Below are 19,123 nucleotides of genomic sequence, written 5' to 3'. Positions count from 1 at the left end.
TGGGGAACTTCCATTTGTTTTGTGGCTCTGGCTGGAGCCACCTGAGCTGCTGGAGATACACTGACCCAAGTGCTTTTGTGAGTGTTGAGGTGGCCTGAAGTCTGTCAAAAGTTAAATTTCTGTGCTAGTGGCTGGAAAGGAAAGCCTGAATAGAAACTAAGAAATGCCTCCTTTTAGTAAAGGACAATTCAGAGCAATGAGGGAGAACAAAACAGATACAGAAGGTTCCCCTTTATTTTGGGGACACTGGTCTGAACTGACTCTCAGTGTGCCCTTTCAGAGTTAACATTTTCAGCTGAAGGGGAGCAGGGCAAAGGTGTGGCCTCACACATGAACCCTGCAGTAAATGAGGAAGCTGAACCTAGGGCTGGAGCCAGGGGCTTGGGGGGAGACCATGGTTTAGACAGCCACTGTCAGAGGTGTCCAGGCTCAGTGAGGACACAGGGGTGCCAGCAGGTTCTTTGGTGGCACATGGAGAGCTGAGCAGGCCCAGCTCCCTGCCATGGCACCACTAACACCCATCTTTGCCCGTGTTCCTGTCCTGCCTGTGCTCCTTGGCTCTGCCACGATCACTTGTGACATCAGGGCAGTGTGGCACTGTGACACAGCGGTGTTCCAGAGCAGCCTGCAGCCAGCCAGGCCCAGGTGATTCAGGAACATTGGCATTCCGCGAGCGGCTCTTGCACGGGGCGGGTGAGTCCCAGCGGCTGAGGGCTGAGGGCTGGATGGGGACAGGGCCTGTCCTTCCATGAAGGCTGGGGGAGCTTTCCCGGGCCAGGGGCTCTGGCGGCATGGCTGAGCTGAGGGCCTTTGGAAGCTCCTTCCTGCACACACCCATCCTGCAGCAATGCCCATTCCCTGGGACCAGGGATGGTGCTGAGGGCGTCCAGCAGTGCCTCCTGGCACCCCTGGGCTGGGCTGCCCGCCATGCTGCTGCAGGCCCTGCTCTGAGGGCTCCCACATGCCCTGCAGGGCCATGGTGACAGCCCTTGCTGCTCCCTGCCGGGTGGGAGGTGATGACCAGAGGCTTCCATGACGCTTGGTGGTGGCAGGGGCAGGAACTGCAGTGTGGGCTGACAGTGCTAGCACCCTGCTCTGCTTGTGAGCCCTGCCTGGCACGGGAGGTTGCACAAGGACTCTCCAGAGTGCCTTTCCCACCTTTTTATCCTGTGGCTGGGTGCCAGGTCCCAGCTGGAATTGTTCTTCCTCTGTGCATCCCTCAGGGTGATGCTCTCAGGCAGGGAAACCCTCCTCCAGCAGCCAGGGAGGAGGAGAGGAGGTGCAGGAGAGGATGAACAGCTCCTCCCCATGCCAGACAGCTTTGGGGTGACGGGCTTGTTCCAGCTGTAGGTGCTGGAACACCTGCTGTCCTCCATGACACCTCTCTGCCACCTGGGAGGGAGCAATGGTGATAAACAGCTCAGGGCTTCACAGCACAGCAGATACAAACAGAAAATGTTTCTTCTTTATTTGGTGGGAAGGCAGCTACAGGAAACCAAGGCAGCTTGGGCAGGAAGCAGAGGTTACTGAGCACAGGGACAGGAGAGCTGGGGGGGTTTATGTGCTTCTGGTGGTGTTGGTGTTGATCCACTGCTGCTCCAAAGACATGGAGCCTTGAAGGCTGAGGAAAGGAGGTTTTAAACGGCATAATTTAAATGAATATCCTGCTTTACACATACAAATCTGCAGATTTGTTGATATGTGACTACTGGAAGCAGGTACCAGATGTAACTGTATCAAAGGGGTTCTGGCAAAATCACACCCGGACTGCTGTGAGAATGTTAAGTGGGAAGTTGAATACAGAGTAATTTTAAAAGTAAAATCCCTAGGAGACTCAAAAGTAGATTAACATCCAAATAAGCATCTGCTGAGTTCAGAGAAGTTGGAGATGGCTGTTGCCAGTATTGTATTACTGAGACTGTTCACCAGGTGGGCCCAATAATGTCACTCCCAGCTGTATCCCTAGAGAGCTTTAGAGAAACAAGGCAATACTGATCTACTTAGGGACTGGAGCTTTCCCAGTTCTTTTGAAGATTTATCACATAGATCTCTTGGGACCAGTGTGGGTTGAGTGTGATATGAAGTGTATCAAATTGAAAGTTTTAGGTTGGCTCATCAGCAAAGTGCTCAGTTTTGATGTGAAAGCAAAGGGCCTGAGCACGTGGAAGAGAAATCCTTCAATACCTGGATGGTTTTCAGCCTTCATTGTTCCTCCTCTGCTGTTGATAACCCTTTTAACTGAGATGTCCTTGCCAAGAGATGGGTCACTGCTGTCTTCATGTTGCAGCGTACAAAAAATTGTCCCACAAAAGTCAGGCATTTGTAACAAAACTCTCACAGGCTTGGAAAGGACTAGATTATTTGGGTAAGCAGGAAAAGTTGGAAGAAGTGAAAGGAGTTTATTGGATTTACATGTCAAGGTTTTGGTAGCAGGGGGGCTATGGGGGTGGCTTCTGTGAGAAGATTCCAGAAACTTCCTCTGTGTCTGATAGAGCCAATGCTAGCTGGCTCCAAGAGTGATCTGCCACTGAACCCATCAGTGCAGGTGCTAGTGCCTCTAGATTAATGTATTTAAGAAGGGGAAAAACCTGGACACTGGCATCTGGGGAAGAGAGGAATGAGGTTATGTGAGAAACACCAAGCTTGGGGAAGAAGGGAGGGGAGGAGCTGCTCCAGGTGCCGGAGCAGAGTGCAGACCATGATGAAGCAGCTGTGCCCCTGCAGCCCATGGGTTCCACCAGGGAGCAGAGATCTTGCAGCCCATGCAGGTGCCTGAAGGAGCAGAGATCCACCTGCAGCCCGTGAGGGACCCCATGCTGGAGCAGGTGGATGACCCAAGGAGGCTGTGGCCCTACAGGAAGCCTGCACTGGAGCAAGGAGAAGCAGGAGGAGGAAGAAACAGCAGTGACAATGTGTGATGAGCTGACCGCAACCCTCCTTCCCTGTGCCCCTAAACTGCTGGGGGAAGGAGGTAGAATATGTAGGAAATTTGAATTTGTATGATACAAAACCACTTTCTGGGATGGAGAAGTTTCTGGTATTGACCTGGGCAACTCCTGGTGGCTCACCTGTGGCAGGGAGCAGAAAGTGTTTGAGCTGGAATAGACAGAGGAGCAGAGACCAAAGGCAGCAGTGGGTGACTTTCATCTCTCCCACCTCTGAACCAACCTTTGCAATATTTGCCTTTTAGTGAGACTGCAGTTCAGTGCTGCAGTGTTTGAGGAGTTGTTTAAGAAGTTAAACTCTGGCTCATAATTACCATTCTTGAGAAAAAATACAGAAAGTTTTTCCCTTTACTGGAGAAATGTTTGATATCCACTAGTGAAAAACAGCCTAATCTGGGTGAAAAATGAAACACCTGGGGATTAATTAGCCCGAGGAATTCTGATTTGTTCATCCTCCACACCTGTGTGGAGAACAAGGCACAGCAGAGGTTAATTGCCCTAATTGGGCAGATTACTTAAGTGGGGTAAGGGCAGTGGGAGCCAGTTGAGAGTTGTGCTGTGGTGACTGGAGGTAAGGCTGGGTGCTTCTCTGTCTTTGTGCTTCAAATTGTGCAGCTTAGTGTTCCTGTCTGGGCCTGGGGCAGTTTATGGACTTGGATTTGCTGTGTGTGTTTGAAAGTGGCCTGGTGTTCTGCTAATTCATATCTGGTTGCTGAGACAGTGCTTCAGATGGAGGCTTGGAGTCTCAAAAATGCACCAAATATATCTATTTCTGGGAAGTGCCAGAGGGTGGACAGAGGCTGCAGGGACCTTTTGTGTGACCCAGGAGGTGGTGCAGTGCTGTGTGCATATCCCATTCTCAGGGTAACTGCTTGGAACTACAGCTCCAGAGGTTCTTTGGGACAAGTGGTGATACAGAGGCTGGACAAACTCCAAAGGCAGCAAAATCCCAGTCAACAAGGAATGCTTTGTTTCCCTCATCTATTGCTGATACCTGGACTGTGGAGGGATTTGTTCACTTTGGCTCTAAAAATCTGCAGTCCTGTCTAGGCTGTCCAGCTGCAAAAACAGTGAAAGCTGTGTCTCTGTGACCTTGGCTACTGTGCAGCTCCACATTGCCCTGTTTGCAGGCCTTGGGACCACAAGACCTTCAGGACTGCAGTCACAAAAGATATTTTTCTGTGGCTGTAAACCAACACGCGAACCTTAACTCTCGCACGAGAGCGAGCGAGACTCGGCTCCCCAGCAGTCACACAGGGATCAAACAGTGTTTACAAGAAAGGAAGCCACCTAAGAAATCACCCTTGATGATTTTACCTGATGAGAGAGCTGTGCTCCCTCTCTGCACCCCCAAGCACTGTCGCTTTCCTAGGCTGCTGCCTGACACGCAAGGGCCAGAGGGACTAAAAGGCGTGTGCGAGGCTGCAGCCCAGGAGAGTGGGAGCATTCCCAGCTCTCCTGCCATAAATCCACTGGGAACAGGGAGCATTCCCAGCTCTCCTGGCATAAACCCTCTGGGAGCAGCCTGAGATGGGCTGGAGTGGAGCCAGCGCAGGAGCTGGATGAAGTTGGCTGTGGACATTGCTGTGCAAGGTAAGGGCAAAGAGGGGTTCTGGCTGTATGGTGTGGAGGGTGGGGTTGGGTGCTGTGCCTGTTGTGTTTTGGGTCCAGCAGTGGTGTTGGAGGACATCTGTACACCATTCATCTCAATCTCCTCAGCACTGTTTGATCAGAGGCAGTGCAGTCTGAGTGCTTCCCCTGTGAAAGCTGATCTGGGGAGATAAGGTATGAGGGAGGCATTTCCATTAGACATGAAAGCAAATAACCTTTTTTCCACCACCATATTCGTTCCATGCCCCAGTGGAGGGAGATGAGAGGAGGCTGGAGGACTGAGTGGGTAGAGCTGAAGACCAGTGCTGACCCAGGGTGTAGCAGCAGTCCAAGACTGCTCTGTACCTGGATATCCTGCATGGAAAATGGAACAGGAGGCTTCAGAAAGAATGGGTGTCCCCTGGTCTGTTTCAGTGCTGGCTGCCAGCAGCCTCTGCATAAATGGGTCTTTTAACTCACCCTGTGCCTCCTCTTGCCCTGTTGTGCTCCAAATGAGTCTTCCATCCTTCTCCTCTCTGTGGTGGGGCTGGAAAAGGGTGAAGATGCTCCATGTGTCTATTGATCAGCTGTAGGGGGGGGAGAAAAATGTCAAATCCTCTTCATCACTCATTTTGAAATTATTATGGTTTTTTTAACTATTCTGTACTCCCCTTGGTTTCTTTGAATGTCGAAGGCTGAGCATCTCTTTGACAAGAATCTCAAGGCTGTGGCCAGAGCGAAGCTCTCCTGCCACAGTGCCTTTGTTAAATGTGTTTGTCCAGGGTTGTTGAGTGAGCCTGGAAGGTAGGAGTCCTCTTCCCATGAGTTCCTGGGAAGGTTTTTGAAAGGTTTACAGTGAGGAAGGTTCATTCCCTGCAGTGCTGTCTCTATCCTGTAATGCCTTAAGCTCTCACCCATACTGAGGTGGTTCCTATCACTGCTGAGATATGGTATTTTGTTATTTTTCATGCGTGAAAGGAGCTTACTTATTTTAAGTGGGAGAAATGCCATTTCTCTTTTCCAAGCCCTGTTGTCCTGCTCTAAAACTCCCTGCTTGGGCAAAAGCATTGAAATTGCCCAGGCTTACTCATTTGGTCTTTTGCCAGGGGATGCATGTTTGTCACCAAGCATGGGGGACAACATCATGTTTATTTCCCAGCTAACAGAAGACTGTTCATTTAAATGTTGGTTTGAAAACCACATCAGTGGCTTACTTTCCCACGTTGTCTGGTAAAGGGAGTTGTTTGGGTTTTTTAAAATCTGTTGTAAAATCATCCCCAAAGGTATAAAATCTTTGTTCTAGCTGGAGTTCTGCTGTTAGAACAGTAAGTTTCTTATGATGCTTTTTCCTCTGAGGTTTTGCACCATGTTTCTGATTTTTTTTTTCCGTGTTTATATGTAATTCTGTGAACGTTGCTCCTTGTGAAAATGCTGCTGGTGCCAAGAGCGTGGGGGAATGAATGTTGCCCTTCCAGCAAGCAGGCAGCTCAGCTGGGTGGAATTGCTTGCTGTGCCCAAAGTGGCACCTGGGGTATGAAACCTGCCCAATTCATGCTGAGCTGGGCTGAAGGCTGCAAAGAGGGATGCTGAATTCTCTGGAGGAACACAGAGAAAGGGTCTCCTGGATGGCAGGTAAGCAGAGAAAAAGGGAAATGCAGGTGGCTGGGCAGCAAGGCATTGGAGCAGAGCAAAGGACCCCAAATTCTGTGACAAAGGCACTGTTTGTCAGTCCTGGCACAGGGGCAGGGAGAGGTGCAAGTACTTGTGCGTGCTGTGCCGATGTGATCAGCGTTATAGATGCCCAGATAAGTAGGAAAAATAGCATCCTCCTGGTGATTCTGCCTCTCCATAATCACTGTGGGCATTGTTTTTACCTGCCCACGTGTTTTACATTTCGGCTGCTCCAGTGAGCGCATGGAGAAACCACCCTCCCACAGCCCAGTGACTCACGCTGGTTTCTCTCCAGGAAACCAAGAGCTCATCTCGCTGTAGCTGATAACAGCAGCTCCTCCTCAGCTTCACAGGTGCTCCGACAGCTCCCGAATGCTGCTCGCAGCAGCTCCAGGGGCATCCCCACCTCCTCAAATTCAAATGTGCTCAGGAGATCAAAGAGCCGAGCTCCTCCTCCGCAGCCCCGGGCTGGGTTACCTTTGCGCGGAGCCGGCGAGGATTCCTCCCGGAGGAGGTGGCTTTTCTCTTTCCTGCTTTGAGCTGGGCTGCCCTTTGAGGGCTTTTCTGCCCTGTGCTCCAGCCCTTTCTCTGCGGGAGCTGCGTGTGACACACTGCCGCACACAGCCACGGTGTTCCTGGGCAGAACAAGGCGAGGGTGCCTTAGGGGAAAGCCTGATGGGGACATCCTGAGCAGGGTGGGAGGAACAGGGCCTGCAGGAGCGGTGGGAAGGCTGTCTCTATTTTTGGGATTATATTCACTTTAAATAACCTCAGAGAACCGAGGCAGTTTGTGGGTGCTGAGTCTGGTGTGAGCACACTGCTGCCAGGGCAGTCTTGCATCGGGAGCCTTGCTTTTTTTCCACATGAGATTTTTGCTTCCCTTGGCAAAACAGTGGGAGTTCAGGATTTCTCTTGTCTCTCCTGGAGGCCTGGTGATGGTATCCAGATGGTGATCCGTGGCTGTTTGATTGTAAACTCTGTGAACAGGTGTGAACCCTCAGCCATTCCTAGCTGCTCTCCCCACCACACTGAGGAAATGACTCTGAAATAAGAGTTTGCTGTTATTGGCTGTGCTGGGGGGAGTCAGGCTATCCTCTTTTCAAAGCAGAGACACAGAAACACAAAGTAAGGCTGAAACTGCTTGTTTGGGTGCTCCAAAGCATCTGTTGGTGTGAATATTACTTTTCAGCGAGATCTGTCATTAGTCAGCCTGTTCAAAGCTGCCTGGCTCTGTGTGAATTCAGTGCTGCATCTTCATCCCACCAGGGGATGACTGCCAAAAGTCACAGCTACGGGGGTGTGGGACAAGGTTGAGCATGTTGATGCCTTGGGCATGCCCTGCAGGACACAGCTTTCTCAGCTACAAGTCTCCCTGTAAAATGGGTATTAAGGTGAGGACTGGGGACCTTTCAAGTATTTCTGGCAACAGAGGGAAATACAAACTCTTTAAGCTGTCAGGGTCCAGACCCATGCCGTGCCTCTTGGAGAAAATCCCTGCAGGACACAGGGAAGAGCAGAGGTGAGGTCTCTGCACTGGATCAGTGGGTGATACCTTCAGTTCTGCCTCCCTTGAGGGGCTGTGCATGATTAAATCTCCCATTACTGGTGCAGCACTGGGTTTCCTGTCACTCCTTGGTGCTTTTTATTTTGGTGTTATCAGCATTATCAGACGACTGGCATCCGTTGTCTTTCTGGTGTGGAGAGATGCAGAAATGTTAATTAGATGTGCATCATCCACTGTGTACTCCCTTCTCTTGCCGTAAGGACTGACCTCTCAAAAACACCCATAGCATTGGGTTGATCTGGAATCATTTGGTTCATGGCATGAGCTCCCCAAAGGTGTCAAAGGAGCAGAGCAGGTCGATGGGATTTGAGGAATTCCCTTATTTAACTGGCAGCTCCTTGGGGTCACTCGGGTTTGTTCTGAGTGTGTGAAAGCACGACATGGGGACACACCTTGGTTTTGCTGTGACAGTGCAGATAAATGGTGGCCCTGGTGGAGTTTGAGCACAGGCCACTAGATGTCTGTATAAACCAGGCTGTGACAAGCAGCACTCCCAGCTCTGGGCTACGACTTTATTGACTTACTAAGAGTGGAGATGAAGCACGGATTGATAAATTTCAGAGCTGAGCGGAAAGCACAGAAGGATGCTTGGTCTTTGCTGTGAGGGGTTGGTGCAGCTGTGCTTTCACAGGGAACAAAGTGCTTTCCCAGCTTGCAGTGTCCCTGATATGGGCATTGAGGTGTGTATCAGACCAAATCCCCTGGGCCACAGGAGGAAATACGAAGCTCCAGGTTCAGGTGGTTCTCTCCACACTAGCCCAGCAGCTCTGTGTCTCTGAGCACAGCAACTGCTCTGAGCAAGGACTTGCAGGTCTCTTTGGAGAGAGAGGTCAAGGTGGTGAGAAGGAGCCCTGTTGCTCTTCCCTCACCACTGGCAGAAAGATGTGTCTCTGCTCCCCAGATCCTCCGGAGGAGCTGCGTTTCTCTGCCAGGGTAGCTTGCTCTGCTTTGCCCCTAGAAGGGAGAGTGCTGCGAGTACCAGAGATCAGCTGCCCTCCTGCTAGCTGGGAGCTGGAGGAGGAGGAAGACGCTCTCCTAGCGCTTGTCCTCTCGCACAGTTCCCTCAAACCCGCTAGAGGGCAGGGAAGCTCTGTGAAAGAGCAGGGTGCCCTCAAAGCCTTATGGAGAGAGCTCAGCTGTCCCTGGGGTGAGATGCTGCACCCGAGGCAGGATCCTGCTGACTGCTTCCTGATGGAGTCCTGGGGAAGGCTGGTTTTGCTGGGGCAGGAGCAATCCCCTCGTTACCCAAATCCCATCTTCTCCCCTCTCTGTTCCCCTGACACCTCCCCTCATCCACCTAGTCCCTTCCCTACTCTGCTCCATCCTGCTGTATCCCTTGTTCCTGTTCCGCCCGTCCAGGCTGGAGCACTCTGCTCGGGATGCTCAGCTTTGCTGTAGAGAATAGGGAGGCTGCTCCGAGGAGGGACAAGGAGCTTCTGTGCATGGAACATCTGGTATTTTATGCCTCTGGCCCGTGGGAACTCAGAGAGTTCAGTGGCTGAGCTCAAGTGTGAGTCCCTGAGCTGCAAAATGTGGGAGGATTGTGCAAGGCAGAAAATACTGCAGTGTGGTAATGGAGGAATAGTGTGCCCCCCTTGTGTTGGCTGTGTGGAGTTGTAGGAAAGGGAATGTGTCCCCTGGCTGGGGATCATGGGCCCAGTGCAAGGGGCACCTGTGGCTGGGGGAAACTGGCCTGTGATGCCCCCACAGCTGAGCCTGGAGCTCAGCAGGCCCTGGGAAGATGATTACTGTATGTGCTCCTTGTGTCATCCCAATCATGTGCATGAAGCCCCTGAGCAGAGGAACTTGGTCAGGGTGTGGCTGGAGCTGTCTCTGGCTGGGAGTAGGACATGATCGGAGCTGTGGGTGTCTCCCCAGTTCCTAGGAATGGAGCTGGGCTCTCTGGAGATGATTAGTAGACCCCTGCCTGCTGCAGCATCTGGCAGAGCCCAGGGTAAAGCAGCCAGAGGCAGAGTGACCTGCAGCTGGAGGGTGAGCCAGAGGAAGCTGGGGAGTTGTAGGGGGTGAACATGAGGAAAGGAGGTACTGGGCAAAGCTGGCCCTTTCTCCTGCCCTTACCTTTAAAAGGACATTTGTCTGGCTTTCCTTGAAGGAAGCTTGAACTTTTAGGAAGTTCCTGCCTACAGATTTCTGTGCCTTATTAGGGTATTGCTCAATGGTGTTGCTCAGGGCCAGTGTTTGTAAAGTGTGGAGCAGACCATGTGTCTCTTGGGGGTCCTCTCTTTCTGTTTTTTCTTTAATTCCAGTTAGCAAGTCATTACTCTAAAAAGTTTGGACAGATAGCTTCCAAATTAATTGTTTAAATCTTGGCACTGGACAACCTCCGACGTTTCTTTTGAGAAAACCAAATAATCCTCACGTCAGGAGGGACGCCACTGCTTGCTCCTATGTGCCTTTCACTACTGTACCTAATTTTGAATCCAGAACACACATTTTTCAGTTTGTGTGGTGAATGATGAGGTAAATGGACTGTATTTCTTTCCTAGGAAATAAAATTTAAACACTTGCCTTTCTGATACAGCTTGGAACAGAGTATGGAACCCAGTGGAAGCAGGGCTAAGGTTCAGCTGGTTACCCTGCAGCTGGACTGGGTCAAAATGGGATTTTGCATCTTCTTCTTGTACAAACCTCTTTGCTCAGCACCTTAGCCTCTATTTTGCTTCCCATGACTTGGCTGGGTGCACTTGCACCTTGTTAAGGAGACATAGCCAGGAGCAGAGAGAACCCAGAGAGGAAACAGGGGCAGCTAAGAGCACAACAGAGCTAAAAAGGGGAAATAAGTGTGACTGGTCAGAGATGTATTTTCTGACTCCCAGCTGATGAGGTTTTTCAGTGACTACTGAATGGGCAAGCTGGTGCCATGGTAATTGGGTGCAGGTTTGAGAGCAGTGGGGTCTGTCTGCAATCCTTGATCAGTGTTTGCAGCCACTGCTTGCAGCTGTGGCTTCTGCTTGGCTTCCAATTCATGACTAATTTCGCATCTTTGGGTTGGGGGTCCCATCTCAACACACCCCCTGTTTTGTTACTTTTGTTATATAATATTGGCTGCTGCCTCCATAGCTGTGCGTGTGCCTCTGGCCTGTTAGTCCCCAACAAGTAAATCTTGTCAGGGTGCACATTGCAGCCAGGTGGGACTTGTTCTTGATCTGGCCTCAATCCTGCTGTGGTGGCATTCTTCATTCTGTAAAAATCTTGCTCTGAGGGAGAACCATTCCTCATGAGCCAGCCATTGTAGCCATTTCTTTGTCAGTCTGGTGGATTCACTCTTGTTCTTCAGAGAGTTCTTTCAGTGTCGAAAAATGCTTTCATTCCTCTGAGCATCCCTCAAGCAAGCTCAGAACTGTAGCTTCTCCCACCAGATGAGCTGGTTGGCTGGCTCTGATGTGGTTTGTGGTTACATGTAACATTGCTCATGTGGCCCTCCTGTGCTTTTGATTTTCTGAATCACCACTGAGTGCACTTTCACAGGCAGGTGTGAGCCTTGCTCAGATGATGTGTGTAAATACCCTAGAGAGACTCTGAGAAGCTCAGCTTCTTCCAGCCTGACCTGAGGGGTCTCTGTGCCTACAGGAAAGGTTGGGTGTTTGGCCTCCAGGTGCTCTGTCAGAGCCTGGGTGCAGTGGATACAGGTGCAGTTTGGAGCTACCACACTGTTGCTGGTCCAAACCCTGAATATCTCACTCAGAAATGGTTTGTCCTGTTCTGTTGCTCTGTACTGGGGCTGGACATCACAAGGAGCTGAGTTTGGTGCATCTGCAGAGAACTACCATGAATCACACAGGCTAGGAGTGGCATCTCTTGCTAATGAAAAATGTGGTACAGTTGATGAACCAGGATGCTGTTTAGAGAAGAAGATACCCGAGAAGAGGAGCTGATGCACAACAAGGTCCTCCCAGCACACTTACACTAACTCGTAGTTTGCCTGACTGTCTCTGGTGCTGCCTTAACTGCATCTTTACCCCTCTGCCTGAATGCTGCTGAGTTTAGCCAAGTTAGCAAAGCCAACTAAACGACCAAGAGGAGCATTCAGCAAGGCCTGACCCCATTATTCTGCAATGGGAGTTGCTCACTCCTCTGTTGAACAGCAGCCAGAGATACAGGATGTTGTTTTGGCACTGGCAGTAGATGTGCAGGGTGTTTGAGTGGTAGTGGGAGGATGATAGGAAAGAGGGTGCCCTAAATGAGAAGGGGATTGCAGCTCTGCTCCAAAATAGCACCCAAGGAAACAAAAATTGGTCAGTGAGAGGCACAAGCAGAAGGAATTTGTGCAGCTGGAGGTGAGAAATGGAAACTGGTCGTTTAAGTCACCCAGAATAGAGACTCAATCTGAGAGATTTCTTATGAAAACAGGAATACAATTAAAGCCTTTTTTAAGAAAGGTGGATGTTTTACTTTGTAAAGATTCTCAGAGATTTCCCATAAAACTGTCTCTTGGAGAGGAGGTAATGTCAGCATTAAAATCCAGCTCTTGATCCCACCCAAACAGACATGAAACAAACCAGGGAATACTGGGATCATCCTCTTGAACTAAAGGGTCTCTCTAGCTTTTCCAGAAAGGAAGTGATGTTTTTCTATGGTATTTTCCCTCTGCCATTGAGTTCATAATCCTCTGCTGTTTCCTTTAAAGAAGGGGGGAAAAAAGCTATAGAAAGCAAATCAGCCAGATCTTTGTAGTATATCCAGAAGCTGGACTCCTCAGGTTGCCAAGGTTTTTCTGCAATGTTTTCTTACATTTTGGTAATGTCAAGCACTTGTGAGACCCTTAGAAATATGAATTTATATGTTTGTGTTTGCCTATTTGCCTTGTAGCTAGGTGCCCTATGCTCCTATTGGCAAGTTTGATTTGGAAATACAGAGAGTTTGCATCACTACAGATTTGGGGTTTGAGACTTCTGTCATGCAGGCCTGAGCAATGTTCAGATGCATCTCCCAGGGCCTGGCCCATTTCCTTTTGTTGTGTTGTGCAATGATGCATTTAACTTGCAATATCAGAGGCTGGCAGCGCTGTGCAGCTGTCTGAGAAAGGTCACCGAAAGTCAGAGGAGTTTCACAAAAAACATAGATGAAAAGTTGACTCAGATTCACTGAAATGAACAAAACTCTTTCCTTTTTTTCTTTCAGAATTATCTGTTTTTTGTGAAACTCTCTGGTTTTGCTGTGACCTTTATCTCTCACTCAGTTGCGAGAGGCTTTGTTTTGGCAGGCTCAGGGGGAAGGACTTTAATACAGAATTTGCACCCTGTGCTCGATGCTGAAGGATGAATTGAGATTTCCTGTGGCAATCCTGTTACCAATTAACAGCCTCTGCTGTTGCTGTTGCCACATGGGCTCTGGGGATCATACCCAGAATCCTCCCCCTCATCCATACAGGCATAAGGAGGCTCCTCTTCTGTTGTTTGTTGCTGTCCTACCGGTTTTTCTTGCCTGTCACTAACAGATAGAGATTCTAGAAGATAAGACCTGTAGCCTCCGTATGAGTGGCAGCATTTGGGACTGTTCATCAGCCTGGCCTGAATTTAAAGGATTTTCCTAGTATCCAGCTGCAGTGGCAGGCAGACAGGCTGTTAGTGTGGCTCCTGCATCCTTTTCTCATTTCACAGTTTATCTTTTCTGTATGTAACCAGCCAGCGATATCTGATGAGGTATCAAGAAAGCTCCAGTGCAGAACAGAGAGCACCCAGGGCTTGTGATGCTGTAGATATTTTTGGGGAGAGGTGATACTTGAGGTAAGATGTCACAGTCTCAGGTGGCTTTAGGATGCTATTAATAGCCTGTCAAGCAGAACAGCTGTGAATGGCCCCTATGTGGGCTGGTGGTTCCTGCAGACACCACTGAAACAGTGTTCTTGTCTTGCCACTGCCAGCTCAAGAGAGGGGCTGGGGAGCTTGGCAGGGCCCCAGTGACCCCCCAGTACAGACAGGAAAACATTCCCTCCTGACACATCTGCTTGCCCTTTGAAAAATTCCATAGGGGGCCTTGGTTCTGCCCAGGCAGTGTAATTTTTAAGGAGAAGTGAATTTAAGTGTTGGTTGCAGAGCAGACTGTCCATGGTCTCATTTTGGTGTTTTAAGGGCTCGAGATGAGTAAGTTCCCCAGCTTCACCTCTCCCAGCCCAGGAGGGTTTTGCCCATGGGACTTCATTGCTTTTTGACTGCAGTAGCAACCCAGAGCTCTGAAACACTGTTAGGGTTCCAAGCCCAAGCAGTCTTTGTGTGCTGTAGCCATTCCCATCCCTCCAGGCAGACCCTGCCTTTGTCACAACCCCACAATGAGATGTGGTTTGGAGTTGCTGTGCCTCACCATAGCCCTGGAAAAGGATGGGAGCTTGGCTAAGGCACATGGGTCACTTCACCATCAACAGATGCAAAATCCTGCAAGGATGGTCCCAGCATCACCAGTTTGGGCACAGCCTAATCAACCTGCATGGTGTGGCTGGGTGGATAAATGCATGTGAACTTCCATCTGTGTTTTGGGTAGCTTTGAAACCAGATGGGAAGCTGGGAAGAGAAAACTGATCAGGATAAAAATGTGACTTTGGGAGCATCAGGCAACATTTTCAGAAGGCTGTGAAGAAAGTGCAGCCTAAATTCTGAAGTAAATCCAAAGATTTCTCTTTAAAGCTTTATCTTCTGTCTCAGTTACAGGAACAGCAGTTGTATTCCTACCTCACTTTGAAGGCTGATGAGGCCTGAGCCTTGGGTATCTGGAATGCTTATTCAGAGGTTTCCTTAGCTCCATGTCATGTCTTTCCGATCTGCCAGGGCAGAGAAGTCATTCTCAGGGCACATCCTTACTGTCAGAATACAAGACTGGCCCTCTCAGTGAGTTGACCAGCTGATCAGATAAGGTGCTGTGCTTTCTGTGGGTTGAAACAGGGATCATGTGTAGGTAACCAAGGAAGAAAGCTGAGATTAACATCTTTCTCCATCAAACTGGGGTAGAACCTGCAGAGGAACCCTCAGAACTTGGGCATGCAGTTGGTTTAGGGTGCCTTTAGGTGAACTGGATTTGCTGAGCAGCAGGAAATGTCTGTTTGGCCCTCTTTGCCCATGGCTGAACTGAACCTGGGTGCAGGCAGGTCATGCACTCTACCCACTGCTGCATGAACATCCTTATGCCCCTGATGATTTGCAAGCCCTTAGAGGTTTGCCTGTCAGGCAGCGACTCCAAGTCTGCTAGGAGTTGGTTTTCAGCCCATTAGGAGTCAGTTAAAGCTGACTGGAAATAGAAAATTCCTTAAATGAGAGTGAGCATGCAGAGCATTTGTGCTTGTCCAGCTAAAGGAGATGCAGCTCACAAATTGAACTTCACCAGCATAACTCACTCTGCCCCTTGACCAGCAGGGCAGCATTCAATATGTGCTTCCACAGGAAATAACCCCCAGTTAGAAAAGATGGGAATTGCTAAAAGGTGCAGGAGGAGGTGCTGTATTGGGGGACAACTAGCTATGCCAAAATCAGGTCTTGGGATAGCTGGAGGTGAGGGATGCTCCTTAGGACTCAGCCTTATCTACTATTTTCCTTAATTCCCCTGGATCAAAAACCTGGTGCTGGCTAAAATATGCTTTGGATAGAAGTTAGGAAACAGCTTCAGCATGGAAAAGATGTAGAATATCGTAACAGGAATGCTGAGACCAGAGTAGAAGAAAAGGGCTGAAACTCAGCAGTGACTAATAATGAAAAACTGCTCTTTAGCAGGAGCCTGATCAGTTAGAAAATACTGAGAAGAAGAAAAGATGTCAGTGTACTGGCTGATCACAGGATGACTATGAGCCACCAATATTATATTCCTGTGAAAAAGGCAAATTTAGTGTGAGGATCCACCAGGTGAGTTGTGACCAGCCCTAGCCCCGGTGTGGGGAAGAATGGTGGTGTAGATGTCTGAGGTTCTGGGTGTTTATTACACAAAATCATGTTGGAAATAAGCCTACAGAAGGCAGCCATGTACAGCTGGAGTGGTGTGTAGTCAACAACCACTGTGATCCGATGTTGTTACAGCCACGCTCCAGACCAAGTCTGTGTCCTTGTCATTGTATTAGCTCCTAGACAAGGCAGATATCACTGATCTGTCAGTACAGGCTTTCATCTCCAGCCATGTGGGGTTAGGGCACTGTTTACTCTTTCCTGTGGATAATAAGTTGGCAACCTAAAGTTTTAAAGCTGATGTCTAGCAGGCTGTCTCTTAGCAAATCCAGCATTTTAATTTTTTTTATCATCCTCATGCCTTGTGTTTTCTATTTGTCCTGAGAATTGCTCCAAACTCCCTGGTAGTGACTCATTCTTGCATTGCTGCTTTTGCTGAGTTTATTTTCTGTGGGTGCCTTTTCCAGCCCCATGTGGTGCCACTGTGGCCACCCTGTGGAAACAGTACTGAGCTTGGATCAGAGCTGGGGTGATGTCCCCATCTTTCTGTTTGCTGGTAGTGGTTTGGGCTGTAAAAGCTGGGGGCTCTGGGCAGCTCTCTGTGGTTAATTTCCTTGGTTTGCTTCCTCCTGCACTGCTGTAGGAGTAGCAAGACAAAGGGGAAGCTGCTGGAGCAGCTGGGAGCACCTTATCTATGTCCTTGATTTTAATGGAAAGGGAAGCAGTGGCTGCCTAGCCCTGGCTTCTCTTTGTGTTGAAGTGGTACAGATGTTTGGAGAGGCTGGAAAATGCTTATCTGAGCAGGGCTGGAAGGAAGTGAATTGGATTTATGATTTAGCAACAGGAGGTATTTCTTGCCTGGAGCTGTACAGGCATGTATCAGTGACTCAGTGCTGGATAGATCACACGCAAATGGTTTTTAAACAGAAATTCTCATTTGGAGAAGTCTCTTTGTGGGCTTTATTATTTTTCCCCCTTGCATTCTCCTTTCTGAGATGTAACTTTGCTTAGTTCATCAGAGTTATTCTAAACCAGCTCAACGTGAGTAAAATCAGGATTGTAAAGTGTTGTATTTTTAAATGCAGCTCTGTGTGTGTAGCAACTGTCAAATATCAAGCTTACTCCTAAAGCCACTGCTTTTAAAAGAACCACTGGAAAGTCTAGGATTTCACTTTGACTAAGGCTGTTTTTCTTTTTATGGGAACACCACAAAGACTCTCCTTTCTTTTTGATACAGTTCTAAGCTAACAGGTGCTGGGATAGTCCCTCTTAGGGAGCACTCTGTTTATTTAAGTTCCCGTGAAATTCCAAAGTGAAATGGTTAATAGCATGTGTGTTTGTTTTTGTTTCAGGAGAATATTTATAAGCCAAAGTATACATTGGACCTTGTGTTTTTCTGGTCCAGATACTGAAATCATCCGGACAGCTGGTTTACCAAGACTGACTTTCTACTAAGAGTTTGTATATTGTTAAAGTTTCCTGAAAATTGAGTGCAGGAAAGTCTTTAGGTCAGAAAAGGTTGATTTTTATACAGTAAAGTCTAAACAGGTCAAGCTTTCTTTAGCAAAAGAATATGAATTGTTGAGGGTTTCACTTGGCAAAGCAGAGGCTTTTTTTCATAGTTGGCAGTCAAACAGTGACACATTACAGATAAAATTGGCAAGGCATCATTATAAACTGTCATGGTATGAAACCAAGTCTCTGCTCAAACAGCACCAGTAATAAATTCCCTGTGGCTTGATATTAATGATGTGGTCTAGCTTATTACAGATAAAGAAATTGAACTGGGTATGATTTTAATATTAAAGCAAGAAACATACTGAAACTTTGATTTTATCAGAAGACAATTAAACTGTCGTCTTTATTTACTGTAAGCCTTCTATATTTTCTTTTCTGGCAAAAAGAAAGACTGCTTAGATTATCAGGGCACTTGTTTATGTACATGGGTATTTATCTGGAAATAACTGCTAGCTTCAGTTGGGTAATTCTGATTCTGGAGGTATTTTGGGCCAGCAATACTGAGGGTTTGGATAGATGAGCCTGTGATTAACTGCAACCCTTTCTGGGGATGCCACCATAACCTCTCCCAGCCATCTTAGCTTGACTTGGCCCTGGGAGTCATTTTAACTTGTGCTGAGAGCTGTAGCCCTGAGCTCAGGTGCCTCTTTGTGTCTGCTCCTGGGAGAAGAGCAAAATTTTCTCCTGCCCCACTGTTTAGTGGGAGCTGCTTGGGAGCTCATCAAATCCAACATAAATCTGATACCCTCAATGTCCTGGGAGACAGGGACCATAAAGCTTACCTTCCTATGAACAGATATGTGAGGGTGAATTTAGAGAACAGTGATTGAGAAATGCCTGTAGGTTCTATCCCTGACACTCCATGCAAATCACTGCACTGATGATTTGCAATGGGCTTTGTGTCACCCTCTGCTTGGAGACATTTTGCCTAAATTGACAACCGTTGTGGCCAAACTTGATGTAGAGATTGTATGTGCTAATTTGGAATTATTCATTCCAGAGTGTCCACTGGTAGTTGTTTCCCTCACACAAGAACTATGGGCAGTTTTAGCAGATTTAATCTGTCTCTTGTACTCTGGCTGCAGAGGAGTAAGTAATGACAGGGTGAGCTTGCTCAGCATTTTGGGGTCCTATTTGTGGCTTTGCTGGCACCTCTTCTTCCAGTGTGGTTTAAATCTTCTTGAGTCTGCCCCTGGAGCCCTGGCAATAGGATCCAGTGCTCCCTTTGTGGCACTGAGAACAGAGCACTGGGAGAAGGTGTCTGCTGCTGCCAGGGAGAAATTACTCAGGAGATGTGCCTGGGCTTGCAGTGGGTAAGATATACAGACTGACATGATATTAAAATATGGAGTTAAAATATGGAGAAATTGAAATAGCAGGTGGAGCAACTCCCTGGTTGGAGGCAGAGCTGCCAGGTCTCACGTTCCTCAGAGCATTAGCAAGTGGTGCATCTGTCAGGAATGACTTTCTGGAAGCAAGTCTTACCGCAACATATTCCACAGCCTGGGAAACTAGAGCTTTCCCTACCACTGACATTCACTTCATGATCTACCAAACTGATAAATTGCAGGAATTAATTGGTAAGTCATCTATTACTTCGGCAAGAAGTCAAATATGCACTCAGAGAGAGGCCAGTTCCTCTTTTTTTTTTTTTGTGCAACAGCCAGAATTTCATTTTGATGTTGCCATTATCAGTTTGTATATGTCTTTTGTGGGAAAGACTTGCTTCCTGAAAGTTTCATCACTTGCTTATGCTGTGTCTGAGGGATGTGAGACCTGGCAGCTCTGCCTTCAGCTGGGGGGTAGCTCCACCTGCTATTTCAATTTCTCTATATTTTTAACTCTGTGTTTGTAATTTAAATTAAGTATTCTTTCTGTAAAGATATATCTTTACTTCCCTGTATATATTTATCTGTAAATGCCAAGAGGCTGCTCATGTCCTTTGCAGACAC

General features: G+C 48.3%; 1 long non-coding RNA gene across 2 annotated transcripts in view; it reads left to right on the top strand.

Annotated features, from left to right (window-relative positions):
* Positions 1-2,872: 2,872 nt before the first annotated feature.
* LOC146434104 (uncharacterized) overlaps positions 2,873-19,123 on the top strand; it is a 78,496-nt gene continuing 62,245 nt past the window's right edge. For both annotated transcript variants that reach the window (XR_014853837.1, XR_014853838.1), the window contains exon 1: positions 2,873-4,538. This is a non-coding gene — a long non-coding RNA (uncharacterized LOC146434104). The remainder of the gene's footprint in view (positions 4,539-19,123) is intronic.

This window comes from Lichenostomus cassidix, chromosome 8 (genome assembly GCF_008360975.1).
Source record: "Lichenostomus cassidix isolate B80296 chromosome 8, HeHo_3.0, whole genome shotgun sequence".
Classification (NCBI taxonomy): domain Eukaryota; kingdom Metazoa; phylum Chordata; class Aves; order Passeriformes; family Meliphagidae; genus Lichenostomus; species Lichenostomus cassidix.
This window is presented reverse-complemented; position numbering and strand designations above follow the sequence as displayed.